This window comes from Moschus berezovskii, chromosome 19 (assembly GCF_049115385.1).
Source record: "Moschus berezovskii isolate FMDL1 chromosome 19, NW_MosBer_1.0, whole genome shotgun sequence".
In the NCBI taxonomy this organism is placed as follows: Eukaryota; Metazoa; Chordata; class Mammalia; order Artiodactyla; family Moschidae; genus Moschus; species Moschus berezovskii.
Window position 1 is genome coordinate 34,052,748 of NC_142478.1, and position 20,777 is coordinate 34,073,524.

Consider the following 20,777-nt stretch of genomic DNA (forward strand, 5'->3'; position numbering starts at 1 on the left):
TATATAGCTGCCAACTTGACACCCTTATCTCGATGTCTAATAGAGATCTCAAACAAAGCATTTCTGACAAAGAAGTCTTTACCACCCTCCTTAAATCCGATATTTCCCAAATTATTCCCCATAAGATGGGGAAACAGTGGAAACAGTGTCAGACTTTATTTTTTTGGGCTCCAAAATCACTGCGGATGCTGATTGCAGCCATGAAATTAAAAGACGCTTACTCCTTGGAAGGAAAGTTATGACCAACCTAGATAGCATATTAAAAAGCAGAGACATTACTTTGCCAACCAAGGTCTGTCTAGTCAAGGCTATGGTTTTTCCCGTGGTCATGTATGGATGTGAGAGTTGGACTGTGAAGAAAGCTGATCACCAAAGAATTGATGCATTTGAACTGTGGTGTTGGAGAAGACTCTTGAGAGTCCCTTGGACTGCAGGGAGATCCAACCAGTCCATTCTAAAGGAGATCAATCCTGGGTGTTCATTGGAAAGACTGATGCTAAAGCTGAAACTCCAATACTTTGGCCACCTCATGCGACGAGTTGACTCACTGGAAAAGACTCTGATGCTGGGAAGGTTTGGGGGCGGGAAGAGAAGGGGACGACAGAGAATGAGATGGCTGGATGGCATCAGTGACTCGATGGACATGACTTTGGGTGAACTCCGGGAGTTGGTGATGGACAGGGAGGCCTGGCATGCTGTGACTCATGGGGTCGCAAAGAGTCGGACACGACTGAGCGACTGAACCGAAACGAACCGAACCGAACCGAATATATAATACTATTTTCTCAGTTGCTAAGACACAAAATTACCAACTTATCCTTAGTTTCTCTCCTACCCTTACTCTCCTCCTACCTTTCATTTAAAAATATTTTCCTTAATTAGATAATTTCTCACTACCTTCTCTTCTTCCACCCTAGTACAAACCAGTACCACCTTTCAATAGACCCATGTAATAATCTTCTAAAATGTTTTACTGTTTCCACTCTTTTTTTTAATAGCTTGAAATGCCAATTTATTATTTCAGTGTTCTTTGATCAGAAGTCCAACACAGCAAAACTGTTTACTCTGCTCAGAAACCTACAAGGTTAAAATCAAGGTCTCAACCAGGCTGTGTTCCTTTCTGGAGACTGTGTGGAAGACCCTGCTTTCAAGCTCAGGCCCATCATTGGCAAAATTCAGTTCACTCTAGTTGTAGGACCGAGGTCTCCATTTGCTTGCCAGCCTGTCTCTTCCATCTTCACACCAACCTCAGTACGTTGAATGCTTTTCAGACTTTGAATCAATTCAATTTCCTCTTTTGTCTCTGCTTTTAAGGCCTCCTGGGATTACATTGGGCCCTCCTAGATAATCCAGGATAAAATCTCTATTTTAAGATCAACTGATTAATAATCCTAATTACATTTCAAAGCTCCCTTGATATGTGTGGTTAACATATTAACGGGTGTGGTATCTCATCATTTTCAGTTCTGGGGATTTGGATTGAAATGTTCTTAGGGCCATAATTCTGCCTACCCACTTTTTCATAGGTAGTAAGGGAAAGACCAGAGACGTACACCTGAATCTGTTTTATTTTTTGACTTTTGTTCCGTTTCCTCCTTAAACTCACCTTAACTTTTACCTGAGCTGCATAAGCACAAACCAGTAATATCTGAGGCTGCTGGTAAGATGGTAGAGCGTGATGTCTAAACCACACACTCTAAAGCAGTCCTGCTGCTGCTGCTGCTGATAAGTCACTTCAGTCGTGTCCAACTCTGTGCGATCCCAAGGATGGCAGGCTACCAGGGTCCCCCATCCCTGGGATTCTCCAGGCAAGAACACTGGAGTGGGTTGTCATTTCCTTCTCCAATGCATGAAAGTGAAAAGTGAAAGTAAAGTTGCTCAGTCGTGTCCAACTCTTAGCAACCCCAAGGACTGCAGCCTACCAGGCTCCTCCGTCCATGGGAGTTTCCAGGAGAGAGTACTGGAGTGGGTTGCCATGGCCTTCTCTGAAAGCAGTCCTAGGTATAGTCAAATCCTCAGTCCTCTCATTTGTAGAATGGGTATGATATTAATATTCACCTCTAGAGTTGTGAGAATTAAGTGGCTTAGTATATGTAAAAGACTGAGAACATTGTCTGGCATATAGCAAACATCATAGAAGTGATTTTAAATAAATATATGAGCTGGAAGAAGCACAAGCTGTAATCAAGATTGCCGGGAGAAATATCAATAACCTCAGATATGCAGATGACACTACCCTTATGGCAGAAAGTGAAGAGGAACTCAAAGGCCTCTTGATGAAAGTGAAAGAGGAGAGTGAAAAGTTTGGCTTGAAGCTCAACATTCAGAAAATGAAGATCATGGCATCTGGTCCCATCACTTCATGGGAAATAGATGGGGAAACAGTGGAAACCGTGTCAGACTTTATTTTTTTTAAACTCCAATACTTTGGCCACCTCATGCGAAGAGTTGACTCACTGGAAAAGATTCTGATGCTGGGCGGGATTGGGGATGGGAGGAGATGGGGACGACAGAGAATGAGATGGCTGGATGGCATCACCAACTCGATGGACATGAGTCTGAGTGAACTCCGGGAGTTGGTGATGGACAAGGAGGCCTGGCGTGCTGTGATTCATGGGGTCGCAAAGAGTCGGACACGACTGAGCGACTGAACTGAACTGAGGTGTGAGAGAGGAAAAGACAGAGGAAAGCAGTCGAGAAGTGATTTTTCCCATTCTATCAGACTGTGAGAATTTATACCTTGTGTAAAAGGTGAAGTGTTAGTGGTTATAACACTGCCTTACTTTTCAGTTGATACTGTAAGAAGTTTCTTCACCAAGTTTCAACCTATTTTGAGAACAAGTAATATGATTTCTATGCATTAGATTCTCACTAATCACTTGGGGGAGTTGAATTGTATTCAGGAAATTATATAATGGGGACTTCATGAATTTTTTTTATGTCTATTTCCAAACAGGTTATTAAGTGGGAAAATAATTGTAAAAACATGTTTTTCTATTAAATTTTTGTTTTAAGAAGGATATGGAGAGTTTTATTTATTGAAGCAGCTTCTCTGAGAGAAAAATCACAACATAATTAATAAATAGTTAAAATAATCTCTGTGATTGAAGGTCCCTTGCTATGATTTTATCACAGACAGAGCAGCAGATATCCTCCATGGTTGACTCAGATGTATAATATGAAGGTATTTACAAGACTTGCATCTGCCCTAAAATGCCATGTTCCTTGGCTGATGACAGCTATGGAAACTGCTCTTAATATCTAACAAGATACTCTTGTTAATATCCATGATATCTGGCAGGGAGTCTTCATCAGTGAAATAGCACCTGGTAATTGATGATTGGGCTTCCCTTGTAGCTCAGTTGGTAAAGAATCCGCCTGCAGTGCAGGAGACCCAGGTTCAATCCCTGGGTTGGGAAGATCCCCTGGAGAAGGAAATGGCAACCCACTCCAGTATCCTTGCCTGGAAAATCTCATGGACAGAGGAGCCTGGTGGGCTGCAGTCCATGGGGTCGCAAAGAGTCGGGCACGACTGAGCGACTAACACACTAACACTAACACTAATTAGATGATTAAGAGAAAAAGAAGAGCTTCTTTTTCTTGCACTGATGTTTAGGAAATGAATTTTCCCAGTGAAATTATATATTTGTATACTGAATTATTTATAGTATAAACATATTGATAAAATTTTAAATAATAGTAGAATAAAAATAGATTGCATGTCTCTAATTCGCTAGAGAATGAAAGAATGGAAACAATATATAGATCAGCAGATGGGAGGGAACAAAAGAAGGAAAAAGGAAGTAAAAAAGAAGAAAGCAAAAGTAAGAACTAGTATATCAGTTACAACAATAAATATGAGTTGAAATCAATTATAAGACAAAAGATTCACAAAGTCACAAAGCAAGTTCTACTACATGCTGTTCAGAAAATTATTGTTCATTCATTAAGTTGTGTCCAACTCTTTGTGCCCCATGGACTGCAGCATGCCAGACTTCCCTGTCCTTCACCAGCTCCTGGAGTTTGCTCAAACTCATGTCCATTGAGTCAATGATGCCATCCAAGCATCTCATCCTCTGTCACCCCCTTCTTCTCCTACCCTCAATCTTTCCCAGCATCAAGATCTTTTCCAGACTCAGTTCTTTAAACAGCTTAAAAATAAAATGATGGGAAAATATGTAAGGCAAATGAAATTAAAGAGAAATGGGGATAAAACATTTGTCTTTAAATTGATTGTTTTTTTTATTATTCCTGTTTCCACTCTTTCTTTATAGTCTTTCCTCCAAAGAGACATCAGAATGTGCTTTCAAAAATTTAAAAAAAAAAAAATATATATATATAGATGGATTTCCATTCACAATGGATTCCCATCACATGTATTCATTTTTCTAGTTTGAAAGGTTACATTATCTTACATCATCATTGCTTTTCCTACCACTTAGAGATAAGGTTTACTACTGTCTCTTTTCTACCCGTGGCTCCTACCATCCTGCCCCACTTGTTGCTCCTCAAGCATACGAAGGTCATGATTACATTTTGATTTTTATCCTTTTGAACTTTGATCTTCTGTTCAGCCTATTTGTCTTGAAACTTTTTCTTTCTTTTGATTCTGGGATTCTATTTCTTCTAGTTTCAACCTTTTTTTTTTGTCACCCTTCTAAAATTTCTTCTGATCCGTTGGTTATGCCTGTAGTGAGCCATTGCAGATGATGTCAGAAGCATTAATTTGACAGAGTAGGATTGGTGAGAAAAGGCACAAAACAATTTTGAGGAGCTATTTTAATATTATGAATATTCTGTCCCATTTATATTGGTTAGCTGAAATCAGTTAGAGTTGAAATAATACAATATCAAGTGAACTCTAGAAGTCATGAGAAACCATTGATGCCCTACTAAATTTCTATTCCAGAGATGTTCATGTTGGCAAAATATGATCCAGGAAATATGTCTTATGCTTTTATGATATTCTCTTCCAAATCAGTGTTCCATGTGCCGGGCAAATTCTCCTGTCCTCCTAACTCAAGAAAAGCTATCTTCACTATTATCACTACTACAGGCTTTCATGGGATATATAATTTAGTAAAACAGTTCAACCTAAGATACTGTAGTCTGGATGGTGAGGAAATACATCAACATTAACCCAAATAGGTAGTAATCTAAAATTGTAGGCTTTGAGGACTTAGCAGCAAGGAGTGAATGATATAAAGATTTTATTCATTGTGGCAAGATTGATAGAGGAGGTAATTTAAAAATATTTTTTATTATGGAATTTTGTGAGTCTAAGGTTGATCTTTTAAATTTCTTTTGTTTTAGGTTCCCAAAACTAAGGGTATTATGGCTTGTGACTAGTCTATGGAAATAAATTTGAGTATGGAATTAGAAAACGGGAACCTCCACGTAAACAGTAATAGATACTCAGGGGTAAATGAGATTGGTTTTGTTTGCGTATAGCACTTGTTAATATTGTTTTTCATTTAAAAAAAAAAGATAGTAACATATTTTAAAAGATGAAATATCATGGTCTGAAAAGATGATTGCATCTTGGAAGTCCATTCAATAGACTATGATAACGTCACTGTCAGCAACTGTATTCTAAACAAAGCGGAGTTGTTATCTCTGAAAATGCTTCTCCTGCAGCATTTTGCTAACCTCTGTGAGAGCAGAGCGGCCATCTCTTACGAACTCTCCACTCATTCCAGCAATAATGGTGTATTCTTTGGCTTCTTAGACTGGAGTTGTTTCTGTATCAGATTACTGCTTTGCAAATGAGCAGCAGTTTTTTCCTGCTGTGGTCTTGTGGTCTAATACATTTCTAATACATTTTCACAATGAAAACCCCATGGATTAGATAATTTTTCTAGGTTTGTATCCCATGGGATATCTAACCTACGATGCTTATTTTAATTAAATTACCACGTTTTCCGTATGAGTGAATGCCTGAATAATGAAGACTTATGGGACTAAATTTTAATGCACCATACATTAATATGAGCAATGGGGGCGGGGGGAACATATGATTTTACTTTAAGTAAAATCTTTCAGTAGCAAATGTTTCACCTCTTCTCAGTTTTTTTTTCCCCCAAAGCAAATGAGTGTTTCAGCACTGCAGAACACCAACCAGTGCAGCCTTCTGCAGTGGCGTTCAGCAAATGGGAAAGAGCATCTTTGAGATTTTCTTTTAGACTTTGGAATATGAAAGGAGATTCTGGGTATGGGCCAGTGTTTTTGGAGTAATGAAACTGGCTGACTCCTTTTCCTACTGGAGTAGGATAACTTGCCTTTTATTTTTTTCTCCCCACATGTCAGGTATACTTTGGATCAGCCATGTAGACCTATCAACCCATCAATATGAATAGTCATGCGGTATCTAATAGGAAAATTGGGTGCAACCACTTTAAATTTCAACAAAGATGAATTTGTACAATCTTTTTCTCTTTTCTAGTATCATCATGATAACCTCAAAGTCAAAAACAATTAGACAAAAAGGGAAAAATATATCTTGATTTTTACATCAGAAACATTCCCTGAGCTGTGGTTATTAGGCTAAAAATAAATCCTCTGTAGTAAATTCTATGCATACTTTTGCCAGAAGTTATTACATTTAGTTACATCTGAGATCAGTTAGGTGTTTTATTTTCTATTTCACTGTTAAATAATAATTCTATTTTAAAATTATGTATATTTATTACCTTAACCTGAGTTGTAATTGAGTAGAACATGAGAAGGAAAGTAATATATTGGCAAAGTATTGTTTTGGTAGACCACACTTAAAAAGAAATTCTGTCATCTTCAGATTCTAACACAGTGGTGATTGCTTTGTGATTGTTTGTTTTCTACTTTGGGCTTCTCTGAGAAAGAATCAGGAAAAATTTTGGAGCATTGTTTTAGTAACTTAGGGATATAGCATAGATTTTGGTGTTCAAATTCTGATACTTCCTGACTCTATAGTTTGGGCATCAGTTCCTTCATCTACATAATGGGGTTATCAGTACTTACTTCACAGAATTTTTATGATTAAATGAAATAGTACTTTTGAAAGATTCAGTAAGTATCATGTAATAAATGCTTAAATGTGAAGTCCCCTTTCTTCCCTCTCTCCCTCTGGAAACTTCTACCATGTGTGAATGAGACGAAAAAAAAAAAAAAAGAGACATTTCTTTTCTGGTTTTCTCTCCTTTTAAAAAGTCATAAAGTATTTAAGGAAAATACTACAGTAGATTTTGAGATGGATAAAACACATGCATTTGGTTTATTAACTTTCTAGTTAAGAGATTTATTCCCTAACTCGTTTAAATATTTTGAGAAACATACTGTTACATTTAAACATGAAATCTGTCTCCCTTACACTTCATGAAGCTTTTCCAGTTTCCTGTCTTCAAGTTAGGAAATGATGAGGTTGAAAGCATTCTGGCCTTAAGACACCGACATTTCTGAGCCAACCACAAGAGTTCATTCAACTTCTCATAAATGCCTCAAGACCTTCAAATGCAAAACATTTGGGCCATAGGCTTAGTCAAGGGACATGATACCAGCCTCCTTTGTGTGCCATTTGTCAGACCTTGATTTGTTGAGTACCAGGTTTCAAAGCTTGACTTTTCTTCTCAGACACTGCATACCATTCAGGCTATCTCATTCCCTGATGTTTGTAGTCCTTTCTGCCCATGATTCACTTCCTGGTCTGCCCAGCTTAGTTATTTTGCCTGTGGTTTTGTCCTTCCTTTAAGACATTTTTTTTTTTTTTAAGAGTTGTAGGAAGGGTATATAAGGTCTGACTCATTTAAGGGAGCTTCAATTTATATTTTTGACAAATATTTGCCCTAAATAATATGGGTAGAGTACCATTATCGTAGTGTATCTCTGGTTGATAATAGCCTCAGTCTTGACCTCTCAGTATAAATAAATAGGATCTCATAGTTTGTAACCATGGAGAAAGCAAGAGTTTACAAACATTTATACACAGTTTTAAAGCTTCCCTGGAGGAAAATGGATGCAACTGAAGGGAAGATAAATTATCTTTAAAGATGTTTCTCAGATTGGATTGTTCTTAATAAATAACTCCGTTCTACACATTTTCTTTCTTGGAGCCAAGTTCTGCCTTTGGTTTGTTGGCTTGTTCTGTTTGCTCACAGAGGGAGGTCCACATGGGAAAGCGTGTGGTTGTCTCAACTTTAAAGAATTCAAGAAAAGGAAAAACATGCATTGCTGAGAAGGTTTATTCATTTCAGTCAATGAGTATTTATTGAGTGTCTACTATGTGATCTTCACTGGCAGCTTGTTAGATAGACACATGGAAAGCTAGTCAGTGACACAGGACAGCAGACATCAAAGTACCAAAGGACTACATATTACTATAGAACAGTGCTTCTCAGTTGGGATGATTTTTGCCCTCCAGAGGCATTTGGCCTTGTCTGGAGACATTCTTGACTCTCACAACTATTTGCTGCTGACATCTCAGTGGGGCAGCCTTTGTAGAATGTTTCATAGCATCCTGCAGTGTAAAGCCCAGACCCCATAACGAAGAATCATCTGGTCTAGTAATGCAGAAATTGAAGAACCTTGCTTTAGAAATGTCACAGCAGAGAAGAGTATCCATCAGGTGGAAAAAAGCCTCCATTTTGCAAAATTCTCAGAATACAATAGTATAACCTTTAAAATACTCTTTCTTCTTTTTTGAAGAAGCTACCATATAGGTGTTGATTAATATCCTTGTTTTTGAGTAAATGAATTGCCTTCTAGTTGTGAAGTGGGCACCAGAGTGGTACTTCTGATGTGCTTCTGAGTGTCAGTTTTTCTGTAAAATGCTCCTTGAATTTTGGCTTATAGTTTTTCCCTCCCTTGGGCTCAGTTAGGGATCCAATAGACTTAGTGAGGTAATCAATATCCATGATGCACACAATTTTGTCTTTCCACAAGTTTTCCTTTACTTTATCCAAAACTGTCATGTAAATAACCTCCCGGAAGATGTCCCCACTAAACTATCATACCTGCCAAGACACACTCGAACACCAGAAGACAGAGTTAAGGGCAGAGCTGTGATCCTTGCCACTTGCTCTGGTGCTTTGTAATCAGGAAGAGAATAAAATGGGTGAGAGGGACAGGGAGTGGGATGTGGAGGGGGAGGGGAGAGGTAGAGAAGGAAGGGAGGGGAGGAGAAGAGAGGGGAAGGAGTGTAGGCAAAGGGATGGCTTTTTGGACATTGTTCACAAGTGTTCTAATGCCCCACATCTTGTGGATGTGGCTGTGTTGCCCCTCAGCTTTCTTTTCTTTCCTCTTCAGAGTAAACTTCCCTAGACTTCCTGGAGGTTTAGGGGGCCTTCCACATTCTCCTACATGGTCTCTGCATATATCTCAGTGAGCATTTATATTAAAATTGTCTCTTTAGGTGTTTATCTTCCCAAATAATGTGAAAACAACTTGAGGTCAAGTGCTGCCTAAGTTCCCAAATTCTAGGACAGTGCCTGCCTAGACACAAACACCTATGGTATTAAGGAAGAAGCTGATCCCCACTCTAGTGCTTAACTTCAAGCAAGGAGACCATTTATGCAGTTTTTCATTTTTTGGGTTTGCTAGGGCTCCAATTCTGCCTCCAATTTGAATTTTCTTGGTGAAAGATACAGGGAGTTTTGCTGTGTTTTCTTTTATTTCTTTTACCTGCTACAGTCACTGTGCAGGGTTTTTTTTTTTGCTCCATCTTGCGATCTCTCATTCTCTCTTTTTTCATAAGAATTGTCTCTATTCCTATTGGTTGTATATTTTATCTCCTCATTGAATTGCTGGCTTCTGGATAACAGACTATGTCATATCTTTGGTTGCTTGTGGGGGTATTTTTGGCTGTATTGCGTGGCATGCTGGATCCTAGTTCCCCAACCAGGGATCAAACCCACACACCCCATAGTGGAAGTACAGAATTTTAGCTGCTGGACCACCAGGAAAGTCCTCATATCTTTGGTTTTCATATCCACAAATACTTCATTTCCATTGAGGTGCATGAAAATGCCTGGAGTTGCAGTATGCAAAACATCCATCTCTTTACTTTCATTGTCTCACATGCTGAGTGATGGGTTTTGCTAGGAAGATATTCTTTGTCATTAATACAGGAAATACTTTCTTGCTTTTGTTTTTGGCTTCTCATGGCTATAAAGTGTGAGGTTAAATAAATTTGACTTTATTTCATAAAGAATCTCTTTTTTTTACAAATGACCTACACTATAGTGTTAAGGAGTAACTCTGGTATAAATCCTCACATGACACCTAAGTAAATATAATAAGAAAGAAAACAGCAGCTAATATTCAGCTGTTGTCTCCTAATGCAGAGTGCCATGAAACTGATAAGTTTTTTTCATTATTCTGTGTAGAAAGGCAGAGAAAATTAAAATGGAGAGGACTGGAGATAAAATAGAAGTTTAAGTGGGAAGGGAAAGAATAAAGTTTTAATGGGACAGAACAATGGGTTAAAATTCATGATAAAAGTTAGATATAAGGAACCTAGTGAGAGATGCAGAAAGTTAGAATGGAGATTAAGGGGTAGAAATCATAGGTCCTCATCATGAGTTTGTGCCAGGAATCTTAGATTTCTGTTTACTTTAACTTTTGTAATAGAAAGACAAGTAGAAGACTCAAAATAGATATCATATTAAAGGGCAGTTGTCTCAAGTTTTTAGTCTCATTGCTATTCTGATGGAAAAATGATTTAAAGGAGAGAAAGGAATATCATTTGCCATTTTTCATTCTCACCTCTGTAGTACTGAGCTATATTTGTTTAGGCAAGGTTGACTTTTCTCAGATACAGTGGGAAATCCTAAGTGTGGGCTTTACAAATCTGTTGTTCATGTTCTCATTTTATGATAAGCTTAGGTATCATTAAGTAAGCTTAGAGATGACTAACCTTTTTCTTTTCTCTCCCCCAGCTCCTTCTCTCCCTCTCTCTTATTTTCTTATTTTCTTCCTTTCTCCATTTGTGTGTGTGTATGTATGTATGTGTGTGTGTATATATATATATATATAATTTATCAGTTATTCTATCTTGGCAATTAGAATGAGCAAAAATCATCTGATTTTAAATAAAAATTTAAAGGCACGCAGATTGTTTTCAAGCTTTGCTCTTCCTTTATACATTAACAGACACATTGTCTTTTCCATTGCAGAACATTAAATTGTAAAATACATGCAACATACTTATACAGTTTATGATGAGCAGCTGACAAAATGGATTAAATCAGAAGGCAAGATGCTCTGCTGGAATTGAGTGGAGTCACTGCTGTTGAAATGCCAGAGCGCAGTGTGTGTGTTTCCTCCTCGCCTCTCACTGCCTAATTGAGAGAGGCGTTAATGCGGTGAAGAGTGCTGAAAGCAAAATGCCAGCTTTGTCAAACAGGAAACAGATACATTCAATTATATTATTATTGTTTTTGGTTATACTACCATCTATGATAAAGCAGAACAAATGTGGTTGCTGCTTTGCCTGTATTGAAGTTATGAACAAGAGAGCAAGAGGGATATGTGGCATGAATTCAGCAATTGATAGCACACCGCCCCCACCACCCCAGACACAAGGAAACTCAAGATCCTGGTTATTTATATGATAAGTTTAGATGATAAGCCTTACTTGATAAGTGTAAGAATTGGATCAAAATATTCAGTATACTTTTGGTTTTATGCATTGACTGATACTTTCTGAAAGATGAGTAATATTGATCCTCACATTTCACTATTGCCTTTAGGATTAGTAGAGGGAATTGTTCTCATGGTGTCAAACTGCTTTGGATGAAGCTCTCTTTAAAAGACTAAACCGCAATTATGGAATAGAGTTTAGTATTAGCATGAAAGGAGATTGGATAGGCCAAAGTATCATCATTAAATACGATGCACGTAACATACTGGCTCATGTTAATTAGTCTGTCACTGAAAAGCAAGGCGCTCCAAGTGACTGTGGGAAAGTGACTTGGTGATTTGCTATTGCTGGTCAGTCTCACAAAAGGAGAATTGTCTATTGTGAAAAAAAGAATCTGTTAGAATTTGGATATGGTTATAGTAAGAGCAATGAATCAGAGGAAATCTAAAACCTGTGGGATTGATTTCCTAAGATGTAACTTGAATTTATCTGTGGGGTTCCAAAGAAGACTAGTGGTTAGAAGGTTGACATCAGGTAAACTGTTCTTTTATACTTACTCACACTATTCAGGTGAACAAATTTAAGATCTGGTGGAAAAGGAAAGAACCCACATTTTAGATGTTAGAATCTTTTCAGTACAGTGCCCAAAAATAGAACGTAGAACAGAATCAAAAGAAACTAACTTATGATGTAAATCCTTTATTTGCTTGTAATTTCTAGGTGCTGCTGTTGCAGGCACATTACTTCCTTGGTTTGGACACATGTAATAGTTGTAATCTTATAAAAAAAAGTTAAAATTACCCTAACAAATAGAAGCAATACTCAAATAATATATTCTGACTTTTAGTAATAGCACAAAAAAGCTTAGATGAGGAAATGGAAGATTGGAATTCCTATACTAAGGATCTGCCACAGACAAAATGTAGGTTAATCACACAGGTTTTAGGTTCTTAGTATAGTTAATGTTCATTCAATGGCTAATGACCAAGATATAAAGAAAGAAGTAGAGCACACTTTTATTTGAGCAAATATGAATGTTTCCTGTGAAGCGAAGTATTAGCAATTTATCCTGTCAGTTATTTTTATTCTGTAGTGTTTATGCTCCAAACAGCTTGAAATAAATGTGTTACTGAATTCGTTGGGTCAAGTTAGTCCATTTCTTACCCTTGTTTCCTTTATTCTCCTCTCCCTCCTCCTTTCTTTCCTTTCATATTTATTGAGCAGCCAACTAATTTCAAGCGTTTGGGTAAGTGCTAGTGACATAATGATTAAAATTATTTCACACCTTCAGTTTTTGGATGAGTATAATGCAGCTGGTTTTAGCTACAAATTTCTTGGTCTAATGGGACTGTCTCCTTGGGTTACAAATTCTCTGAGCACTGCTGACACAGAATCATGAAGAAACTAAAAAAAAAAAAGTTCTCTGCAGTTGTGAATGGATAAGCCAAATATCTCTCCAACACACTGATTTTTTCCCTCTTATATTATTTAAATAATAGCAGATTTTTTAAAAAAATCAAAAACTCTGAAACTCTTGGATATAATCTGTAAAACAGTTTTTCTTTTTTTAAAGGAGAATTTGCTGGGGTCATATGGTAAGCTAGGAGTGCAATCAAACTTAATATGTTAGTGATTTTGCATTTGAACTGCATCAGATTACTTCATTCAAATAAGATATCTCTTGTCTAGGACAAAAAGGGCTGTAGGATATTAAAGAGGGTGTTAGGTGACGATTTGGAAATACAGTTTGTATTGAGAGTAGAATTGCATCTGCCTCATTCACTGATCTAATAGACTGTGTTTCAGACCTTGCTATATTTTGGTTATATGATCAAGAATTTTTAAATATACAAAGATTGAATGCATGAAATTGGGAGAAAATGCCTTTTAACTTTTTCACTATTTTGTCCCTTTTTGTGAGGTCTCTTAACATTTCTTTCCAAAAGATATTTCTACTTCTGTCTTAGTTTTCACTCTACATTCATAATTTTCCTTCTTTTCTAGCAATCTTTAGACTCCAATGATCTCTCATCTTCCTTAAAAATGAAAACTAATAAAGCTTTAATGTCTCTTTAGGATAGAATCTCATTGCTTATTAAAATAATATATGTCTGGGCATATTTAACAAATAAAGAATTGAGCTTCGGCAGGTGCCGCGCGGGTAGTGAATGCAGCGGGGAAGGACTTTGGGGCTGAGATGAGGAAATGTCAGAAGATGAAGACGATGAGAACAGTGGAGAAGAGGTTGTTGTCCCTCAGAAAAAAGGCAAGAAGGCTACCAGCAAAGAAGATGGTGGCTTCCCCAACAAAAAAGTTTGCAGTTACCACACCGGCAAAGAAAGCAGTTGTCACCCCTGGCAAAAAGGCAGCAGGTATGCCAGCCAAGAAGACAGTTACCCCTGCCAAAGCAGTGGTAACACCTGGCAAAAAGGGAGCCTCCCAAGGCAAAGGATTGGTAGGAACCTCTGGTAAGAAGGGAGCAGCCGTCCCAGGCAAGGGAGCAAAGAACGGCAAGAATGCCAAGAAGGAAGACAGCGATGAAGAAGATGAAGATGACAGTGAAGAGGACGACGATGATGAAGAGGAGGATGAGCCAGCAGTGAGGAAGGCAGCTGCTGCATCTGGTGCTGCTCCTGCCTCAGATGATGAGGATGCCGAGGATGAAGATGACGACGATGATGATGATGATGATGCCGAGGATGAAGATGACGATGATGATGATGAGGAGGAGGAGGACAGATGATGAGGATGACGAGGATGAAGATGACAATGGCGATGATGATGAGGAGGACGAAGATGACTCTGAAGAAGAACCTATGGAGATTGTACCAGCCGAAGGAAAGAAAGCCCCAGTAAAAGCTGTTCCTGTGAAGGCTAAGAGCACTGATGAAGATGAAGAGGATGATGATGATGATGAAGAGGAGGACGACGATGAGGAAGAACAGGAGGAGGAGGACGAAGAGGAGGAAGAGGAAGAAGAGCCTGTCAAAGAAGCACCTGGAAAACGAAAGAAGGAAATGGCCAAACAAAAAGCAGCTCCTGAAGCCAAGAAACAAAAAGTGGAAGGCACAGAACCAACTACATCTTTCAATCTGTTTGTTGGAAACCTGAACTTCAATAAATCTTCTCCTGAATTGAAAACAGGTATCAGTGATCTTTTTGCTAAAAATGATCTTGCTGTTTTCGATGTCAGAATTGGTGTGTCTAGGAAGTTTGGCTATGTGGATTTTGAATCTGCCGAAGACCTGGAAAAAGCCTTGGAACTCACTGGTTTAAAAGTCTTTGGCAATGAAATTAAACTAGAAAAACCAAAGGGAAAAGACAATAACAAAGATCGAGATGCAAGAACACTTTTGGCTAAAAATCTGCCTTACAGAGTTACTCAGGATGAATTAAAAGAAGTGTTTGAAGATGCTGTGGAGATCAGATTAGTCAGCAAGGATGGAAAGAGTAAAGGGATTGCTTATATTGAATTTAAGACAGAAGATAATGCAGAAAAACCCTTGGAAGAAAAGCAGGGAACAGAAATAGATGGGTGATCCATTTCTCTCTACTACACCAGAAAGAAAGGTCAAAGTCAAGACCATAGAGGTGGAAAGAATAGCACTTGGAGTGGTGAATCAAAAACCCTGGTTTTAAGCAACCTCTCCTATAGTGCAACGGAAGAAACACTTCAGGAAGTATTTGAGAAGGCAACTCATATCAAGGTGCCCCAAAACCAAAATGGCAAATCTAAAGGGTATGCATTTATAGAATTTGCTTCATTTGAAGATGTTAAAGAAGCTTTAAACTCATGTAATAAAAGGGAAATTGAGGGCAGAGCTATCAGACTGGAGATGCAAGGACCCAGGGGATCACCTAATGTAAGAAGCCAGCCAACCAAAACTCTCTTTGTCAAAGGTTTCTCTGAGCATACTACAGAAGAGATGGTAAAGGAGTCGTTTGATGGTTCCATTCAAGCAAGGATAGTCACTGACCAGGAAACTGGATCCTCCAAAGGGTTTGGTTTTGTAGACTTCAACAGCGAGGAAGATGCCAAAGCTGCCAAGGAGGCCATGGAAGATGGTGAAATCAATGGAAACAAAGTCACTTTGGACTGGGCCAAACCTAAGGGTGAAGGTGGCCTTGGTGGCCGAGGAGAAGGCAGAGGTAGCTTTGGAGGCCGAGGTGGTGGCAGAGGTGGCCGAGGTGGATTTGGTGGCAGAGGCCGGGGAGGCTTTGGAGAGTGAGGAGGCTTCCGAGGAGGCAGAGGAGGAGGAGGAGACCACAAGCCACAAGGAAAGAAGATGAAGTTTGAATAGTTTCTTCTATCCCTGTCTCTCCCTCTTCCATTTGAAAGAAAGGATTCTGGGGTTTTTACTGTGTTACCTGATCAATGACAGAGCCTTCTGAGGACATTCCAAGACAGTATACAGCCCTGTGGTCTACTTGGAAATCTGTATAGAAAACATTTCAAGGGAGATAACCCTGTTGGTGTTGACTGGATATTCGTATAAACTTGTTAAAGAGATGAGTAATAGAGTCAACCCTTATCTGTAAATTTTGAATTTATATTGTTTCTTCCCATGTACAAAACCAATTTTTTCCTACGGATTTTTTTTTTTTTTTTTGCATTGGGGGGTGTAAAGGAAAGCAGAATGTTTTATCATGTTTTGTCCTGCTTTATTTTGTACTCCACGGCCAAACTTGCCTGTTACTCCAGGTATCTCTTGACTTCCTACTTTTGCATTCCAGTCCCCTATGATGAAAAGCACATCTTTTTTTGGGTGTTAGTTCTAGAAGTCTTGTAGGTCTTCGTAAAACTGTTCAGCTTCTTGACATTAGTGGTTGGGGCATAGACTTGGAGTACTTTGATATTGAATGGTTTGCCTTAGAAACGAACAGAGATCATTCTGTCATTTTTGAGGTTACACCAAGTACTGCATTTCGGACTCCTTTGTTGACTGTGAGGGTTACTTCATTTCTTCTAAGGGATTCTTGCCCACAGTAGTAGATATAATGGTCATCAGAATTAAATTCTCCCATTCCAGTTTACTTTACTTCACGGATTCCTAAAATGTCGATGTTCACTCTTGTCATCTCCTGTTGACCACTTCCAATTTACCTTGATTCATAACCTAACATTCCAGGTTCCTATGCAATATTGTTTTATACAGCATTGGACTTAACTTCCAAATGTTCAAGCTGGATTTAGAAAAGGCAGAAAAACCAGATTAAATTGCCAACAACCACTGGCATCTAAAAGCAAGAGAGTTCCAGAAAAACATCCATTTCTGCTTTATTGACTATGCCAAAGCCTTTGATGTGTGGAGCACAACAAACTGCGGAAAATTCTTTACAAGAATGGAATACCAGACCACCTGACCTGCCTCCTGAGACATCTGTATGCAGGTCCAGAAGCAACAGTTAGAACTGGACATAGAAAAATGGACTGGTTCCAAAATGGGAAAGCAGTATGTCACAGCTGTATATTGTCACCCTGCTTGTTTTCCTTATATGCAGAGTACAGCATGCGAAATGTGAGGCTCCATGAAACACAAGCTGGAATCAAGATTGCCGGGAGAAATATCAATAACCTAAGATATGCAAATGACACCACCCTCAGGGCAGAAAGAGAAGAACTAAAGAGCCTCTTTATGAAAGTGAAAGATGAGAGTGAAAAAGTTGACTTAAAGCTCAACATTCAAAAAACAAAGATCATGGCATCTGGTCCCATCACTCCATGGCAAATAGATGGGGAAACATGGAAACCACGACAGACTTTATTTTTAGGGGGCTCCAAAATCACCTCAGATGATGACTGCATCCGTGAAATTAAAAGATGCTTTCTCCTTGGAAGAAAAGCTGTGAGAAAACTTGACAGCATATTAAAAAGCAGAGATGTTACTTTGTCTACAAACGGCCATCTAGTCAAAGCTCTGGCTTTTCCAGTAGTCATGTATGGATGTGAGAGGTAGACCATAAAGAAAGCTGATCACCGAAAAATTGATACTTTTGAACTATGATTTTGGAGAAGACTCTTGAGAGTCCGTTGGACTGCAAGGAGATTCATCCAGTCAATCCTCAAGGAAATAAGTCCTAAATATTCATTGGAAGGACCGATGCTGAAGCTGAAACTGCAATACTTCGGCCACCTGATGTGAAGAACTGAATCATTGGAAAAGACCCCTAATGATGGGAAGGATTGAAGGCAAGAGGAGAAGGTGGCGACAGAGGATGAGATGGTTGGATGGCACCACCGACTTGATGGACATGAGTTTCAGCAAGTTTATGGTGTTGGTAATGGACAGGGAAGTCTGGCGTGCTACAGTCCATGGGGTTGCAAAGAATAGGACATGACTGAGCAATTGAACTGAACTGATTTAACAGAGTCTTTATCAAAAAGCAACAATGGACATCTCAAGTTAGTAACAAATAGTTAAGAGAACCACCATACTCAGGAAGTGGGATTGCTCTCTGTCCTTTTTGGGAGTTTTGTGACTGCTCCTTAGGAGGCAAAAAAATTTTATGGATACAGCTTTTAAAGAAATTTGCTTTTAAATGTAAACGTTTTCTAATGCCATGTTTAAGAAACCAAGCCTGTGAACTGCAGAAAGAGGAAAGTAGTTGTCAATGTGTGTGAAAGTTTTGAAAGTGTTAGTCTTTCAGCCATGACCAACTCTTTGGGACCCCATGGATTGTAGCCCCCAGATTCCTCTGTCCATGGGACTCTCCAGGCAAGAATACTGGAGGGGGTAGTTAATTCCCTTCTCCAGGGGATTTTCCTGACCCAGGGACTGAACCTGGGTCTCCTACATTGCAGGCAAGATTCTTCACCATCTGAGTCACCAGGGAAGCCCCATGAATGTGCATGAGTAGTGATAAATGACATGAATGTTTTGCTCTAGCCTACCCCCACCATGGATGGAGGAGCCTGGCAGGCTGCAGTCCATGGGATCACTCAGTCAGGCACGACTGAGCGACCTCACTTTCACTTTTCACTTTCATGCCTTGGAGAAGGAAATGGCAACCCACTCCAGTGTTCTTGCCTGGAGAACCCCAGGAACAGGGGAGCCTGCTGGGCTGCCTTCTATGAGGTCGCACAGAGTCGGACACGACTGAAGCAACTTAGCAGAGTAGCAGAGAGCAGACACCCACCACACATTCTTAGGAATAAAGTTAGAGTGAAATGGATGAATATAGTCTGATTCTTTTTTTGTTTCTTTTTTACTGTGAGTTCTTTGTGTGGTTTTCTGGATTGGAGGAGGGCGTTTTAGACAATGGAGTAATCTAAGGGCTGAAATGAGTTTTGAATATTGCCCTGTGGACTTAGTGCTAGTTTGTGTGCTGAGAGGGAAGGGGCTCCCTATTATGTGGAAATTTCTCTCCAGGAACTGGAAGAGTGAGCAGTTAAGGCTGTGTGAATGGAGAGCTGGACTGGCCTGGAGTCCAGTGTAGTCCTCTTTCATATTTCTGTGTGTGTCCAGTCTATGCTTATGGGAGCAAGGGGGATACAAGCACATATATTTGCTTAGGGAAATATGCAGGTTCCCAAACACAGTGTAGGCCTGGAAGTCTTTGTGTTAAGCTCTAATCAGAGAGCAAAATTATTTAAGGGTCACACCTTCACGGGAGAAGCATGGCGTAAGCTCCAGACATTAGGTTTGGTCTGAGAACTACAGGGAGAAAGGAGAATGCAGTAGTTAGGCTAAGTGGATTGTCTAACATTGCATTTTTATTAATCAATTGGTGTTCTAATAGTTTAAAAAAGGAAACAGAAATCAGGCTTAGTCTGTGACTTTCCAGCCAGGATATTATGGCTGGCATAAAAATGCGACCATTTGAAAGACTTAAATTGATTTTGAGAGATTGATTTGAACGTGAAAAAGCTATCCAACCCTTGATACCCATGACACATTTTTTTTCCCTCTGTGAGCTACAATTAGACGGATATGTTCAAGATAATCTTAAAAGAATCAATAGAATTATAAAGCAACACCATTAATAATGCTCTTTATTAAAAGCCTTCATTCTAAAAAGCTGAAAACACTTTAACATCTATTTCCTCCTTCATCCTTGGAAAAGAGACAGGACAAGATTGAGGCAGTTTTGGGAAAAAAGAAACAGTAATTAAAAAGATAAGAAGTAACCTCAAACTAGATTGGTCTGGAATGGCCTGGGCCTAGCCCCAGATTCAGAGGGAAAATGCATGCTTTGGGCCACCTTTGTTTTTCCCATAGTTTCCTTTGAACTTTCACTATTTCTTCCCATAGAGTTCTCTTACAGTCTCTTAGACGGCCATGGGATTTTTGTGTGGTTCCTTATGGCTAACTCACTGGGTTTGAAAAATTTATGACCATTCCTGACCTTGGTCTTATTTACCTTGTTTCTTTAAAACTCAGTGTTTGACTGGGTGTATAAGGGGTAAACATGTTCTAAAATATGCCTTCTCATGAAGGAGGGTTAAGTCCTGTGAAATGTTAGGTGTTTTCGTATCATTACATTATGTTCTGTGTATAGAGGGCTTGGGCTACGTTATGGCAAGAAATCTGCTGATTTTTTCTCAAATCTTACTTCAACTTACTCTGGGTTAGTTGTTTGAAAGGTAGGAATTGGCTTCAACTGAAATATTTATTGAATTCTGTCTCATAATATATGTTGGCCTGTAACATATCTTCATTAGACCTGATGAGATTCTTTGAGTAATAAGGAAGTAGAAGTACAAATGTTACTGTTGTCGGACCATCTTAACCCCTATGTCACATTGCATTGATTAAATAATTGGTTCCGTTCTCTATTGAGTAGTGTCCTTATAAACAATGAATTAGTTTGTTTTGAAACAGTTTGTTAATTCCTGTTGACTTTTTGTCACTTTACTGTTTTAAATCCATTTCCAAGAATCAAAGAAGGCGTATCATGCAAATCATTCAGTTCTGCTTATTAGATTCTGTGTTTACAGTATGATGTCAGTGATAGGGTTCTGATATTCTTTGAGGGTTTCTATTACCCAAGTTATCAAACCCTTCCAAAGAATAAATGATATGTAGAATATCATACCTGTTAATACTTGTTTGAACATATTTTTCAGGGACACATAATCTATGCTTTGTAGAGTAGTGATTTATGTGGTTGGATTACAGAAAGAAAGTTGTTCGAGGCTTAAATGCTCCTGTGGGTTTATTATGCA

General features: G+C 38.8%; 1 pseudogene; it reads left to right on the forward strand.

Moving 5' to 3' along the window:
• The first annotated feature begins 11,862 nt into the window (after nt 1–11,862).
• LOC129542294 (nucleolin pseudogene) lies at nt 11,863–16,019 on the forward strand (annotated as a pseudogene).
• The last annotated feature ends 4,758 nt before the right edge of the window (nt 16,020–20,777 follow it).